Source organism: Sinocyclocheilus anshuiensis, unplaced genomic scaffold, assembly GCF_001515605.1.
Source record: "Sinocyclocheilus anshuiensis isolate Anshui unplaced genomic scaffold, SAMN03320099.WGS_v1.1 scaffold1841, whole genome shotgun sequence".
In the NCBI taxonomy this organism is placed as follows: Eukaryota; Metazoa; Chordata; class Actinopteri; order Cypriniformes; family Cyprinidae; genus Sinocyclocheilus; species Sinocyclocheilus anshuiensis.
In genome coordinates, this window is record NW_015539935.1 from 58,609 (window position 1) to 63,246 (window position 4,638).

Consider the following 4,638-nt stretch of genomic DNA (forward strand, 5'->3'; position numbering starts at 1 on the left):
GATGCGTTTCAAAAAGGCGGGGCATAGAGGAGAAACAATAATGTACAGTATGCGGAAAATAATGTGTTTTTTGAACTTTAAACCGCATAACCACATTTCATTACACCAAATACACAAAATAATGTTCTTTTTAGCAACATCATATGATCCCTTTAAGGAAAACAAGAATTGGAAGCACTATTTTTGTATCTTACTGTTTCAGATTTTGTTGATGTCCTTTAATTAATTTAGATCAATTATATTAACATCAAACTTACTTCACATTACATTATTCTAATTACCTGTCCTTTGTAATATACATCATATGTTCATTGCCTTTTACAACAATGATTCTTTGTGAATCCCAATTTAAATAAAATGATTTCAAATAATTCACATCAGTAAAAAAAAAAAAAAATCATGATACAAGGTTTTCTACAATTGTTGTACATTTACATAACATTTGTGTGGCTTCTCTGTAAAATATCCCAGTCAGTTAATGAACCATACATGTTACTTGTTTATTTCACCTTCACTCAGTTAACATCAGCTCATACCACACTGGTTTTACTTTGTTTTCTTCACAGATCACGTTTCATATATTTTAAGTTCTGACACTGTTTCCTGTGCACTAAACAAGTTGGTTGTTAATGGAAATGACAACACAGCTTTGGGACAATCATAATTTGAGCAATTTACACAATAAGCGTTTTTAAACAAACAACAACAACAAAAAAATGTATGTTTTTATTTATTCATGTCACTCGTTGTTTACATCATGATAATCGTCATTAAATGAAATAATTACTATTTTACAGCTCTAGAAAAAAAATTAGACCACTCCAAAATGTTCTTAAAGCAGCAATCTTTTTATCAAGGAAAAGTATAAAAACCACTGCTGTGGTCATCACTGTCCTCTCGCAGTAGGACTAGCTGGACGGCAAAAACTGTACTAGCAGTACCTCAAAAATAATTGTAATCAAATAATAACTATTGACCATGCCAAAAGAGTTGAAAAAAAAAAGTTTTCAGTGAGGAAAAGAAGGGTTCAACTCTGGCTTTACTGGCAGGGATACAGTGAGCATCAGGTTGCTTATATTCTTAAAATTTCGAAGACAGCAGTTCATAAGAACAAGGTCAAGCTGCAGACATTGGGGACAACAAAGCCACAGACCTGCAGAGGGTGAAAATTACTCTCCACTGACTGGGATGACGGACAACTCATTCAAATGTCACTCAACAACCATAGGATGACATCAAGTGAACTACAAAAAGAACGGCAAACGGCACAGCGAGGACTGTTCAAAACAGGCAAAGCTTTGCCAACATCATGGTCATCTAATAGTTAGATGGAGACCTGGAGAGGCCTACAAGCCACAGTGTCTCGCACCCACTGTGAAATTTGGTGGAGGATCTGTGATGATCTGGGCGTGTTTCTGCAAGACTGGAATTGGGCACATTTGTCTTTGTGAATGGCGCATGAATTAAGCCACGTACAAGGTTGTCCTGAAAGAAAACTTGCTTTCTTTCTGCTCTGACAATGTTCCCCAACTCTGTGGATTGGTTTTCCCAGCAGGACAATGCTCCATGCCACACATCCAGGTCAATCAAAGTAGGGATGGAGGGCAACCAGATCAAGACCCTGTCATGGCCAACCTAATCTCCAGAACTGAACCCCATGGAAAACCTCCAGAATGTGACCAAGAGGAAGATGGATGGTCACACGCAATCAAATAAAGCCAAGATGCTTGATTTTTTTTGCACCAAGACTGTTGGAGAACATGCCAAGAAGCATGAAAGCTGTGATTGAAAATCAGGGTTATTCCACCAAATATTGATTTCTGAACTCTTCTTAAGTTAAAACCTTAGTATTGTGTTGTTTAAAATGTTTTCTTTGCATTATTTGAGGTCTAAAAACACTGCATCTTTTTTGCTATTTTGACCAGTTGTCATTTTCTGCAAATAAATGGTCTAAATGACGTTTGGAATTTGGGAGAAGTGTTGTCAGTTGTTAAAATGTTAATTTTACTTAAACACATACCTATAAATAGTAAAACCAGAGAAACTGATCATTTTGCAGTGGTATTTACATTTTTCCAGAGCTGTATATTGGATTTCCATATTTTAAGATTGAAAGTCTGAAAAAGATAAAATAATAAAATCTATACATATTAGGGATGGGAAGATTCGAGGCAGATCCCAAACACGGGCGACACTGGGTTGTGACTGAGGCCAAGATGGACGGAAGTGGAGTAGAGTCCGGAAAGTGATCTGGATTTGGAGGATGTAGATGGCGGGGGAAATGAAAGAAACAAAAGTAGTAAGTGGACTTTAGTAGAAAAGCGGAAAAGAAGGAAAGATTGGAGCCAAACATCAGGAACAGAAAGTGAGAGAGAATGTCATCAGATGAGAACAAGAAAGGAGGAGTTTAAGGTATTGGTGAAGTTTATGTCGGAAGAAGCAAGTAGTTTGAATCCCTTGAAATTGACTAAGTCACTGAAGGAAATGGTAGGAAATATTGAAAGTGCTAAGATGTTGCGAGATGGAAAAATGATAATTTTCTGCAAAGACAGTAAACAACAAAAGGCTGCTCTAGGGATTAAGACTATTTTAGGGCAAAAGGTTACTAGTCAAGTTATGGGAGAAAAGAAATGGATGAGAGGAGTTATTCCTGGAATACCAACGAATGTATCAATTGATACGATTAAGAAAAGCATGTCAGGAGCAAAAGTGATAGATGCGAGGAGGCTGAAATATACCCGAGACAAAGAGAGGATGGACAGTCTTTCTGTAATGGTACATTTTGATGAAGAAAAATTGCCGGTGTTCCGGTGAATTCAGTTTCCCTGTTTCCCCCTCACAGCGCCTGCGCAACTTCGCAGTGTTGCCAAGTCCGCGGTTTTCCAGCGGTAGTTTGTAGTAGCAATTGCGCGGTTTCATTTTAAATATCCTGGCAACCCTAAAACTTCAGTACTAAAATCATGACGTCATGATTTCGCCCCGGCTAAGCAAGTCAGCTTATGGTGGTTTTGCTGTCTTTCTGCAAGCAACGTTCATTTCACCATGTTAATTAGATCATTTGTAATCAAATACGTATTAATGTACGTGACGTCCTGTTCAATCGCAACATAGAGTCAGATTTCCCTGCTAATTCTAGCGTTTGCCTGTTACGAAGTGTAACACCATTCATTACAATTAGACAGTTAAATACCTTCGTCAGGGGCATTCTTTGTTCAGACGCTCATTTCCATTTTTTTGTTATTGTTGTTGTTAGTGTGTGTGTATGTATGTGTTTCTGTCAAACAACTTAAGCCTTGTCGAAATAACAACAAATAAACTATATTGCACAATGACTAGTCTCTCTTTTATTATTTTAGGAGAAAAGAAATGGATGAGAGGAGTTATTACTGGAATACCAACGAATGTATCAATAGATACGATTAAGAAAAGCATTTCAGGAGCAAAAGTGATAGATGCGAGGAGGCTGAAATATACCCGAGACAAAGAGAGGATGGACAGTCTTTCTGTAATGGTACATTTTGATGAAGAAAAATTGCCGGAAAGAGTGTTTTTAGGATTTATGAGCTATGTAGTTCGACCTTACATTCCACCCCCGCTAAGGTGTTTTAAGTGTCAAAAATATGGACATGTGGCTACAGTATGCAGAGGGAAGCAACGCTGTGCTAAATGTGGGGGGGATCATGAATACGGAAAGTGTGAGGAAGGTGTGAAACCTAAATGCTGCAACTGCGGGGGAGAACACAGTGCGGGTATGGAGGTTGTCAGATCAGGAAAAATGCGGCAAAATGTTAAGATAACGGAAGGATTAACATATGCAGAGGCAATCAAGAAAGTTCAGATGAGAGAAAAAAAGGAAGTAGCAGAAGAAACAGTCGCAGACTCAAAAAGGAGAAATGAGCGTCCGAATCAGGGAAAAGAAAACGCCGATAAGTTCCTGACTGATAAGTTGGCATTTGTTGCGTTCATCGTAGAAGTAGTTAACTGCTCTGCACAGACTGAGAGTAGAACTGAAAGAACAAGAATAATCTTAAGAGCGGCAGAAAAGTATCTGAATGTAGAAGGAGTAATAGTAGAACAGATAAATGAGAAACTGAAAATGCATGCTACTAAGTTTGCCAACCGCCATTAAACACAAAAGAAGAAGAAGAAGAAGATGGGAAGATTCCCCGATTCGCTCGATGCATCGTCTACAAGTTGTCATTTATATCGCGATGCATCGTTTCTAACATATTTGCATTGGTAAAAAACGATTTATTTATATAGAATTACTAGTGGATGCGCTATACTTTTATTATTTAGAAAGTGACCAAAATTTTATATGTAGATTGATTGTTCCTCTCTAAACTGTTTCTCAAGCGTGCTCTCTCATCACCACTGCTGCTGCGTGAATATGACGCATCACAACACCATGGAGACCTGAGGAAAAACTGGGATTAAAGTCCAAAACCTGATTTGAAATAACTTAACAAATCAATCGGGGCTAAAGCGGTTCCATGAATTACAAATTAAATTCACACAATCGCACTAATTTGTGCACGCTTATTCTTAAACAGACCTTAATGTCGATCATGGATAAAATCGATCCACCATGACAAACAGCGAATATATCTGTGCTGTTTAATGCATTTGAGACGCTGT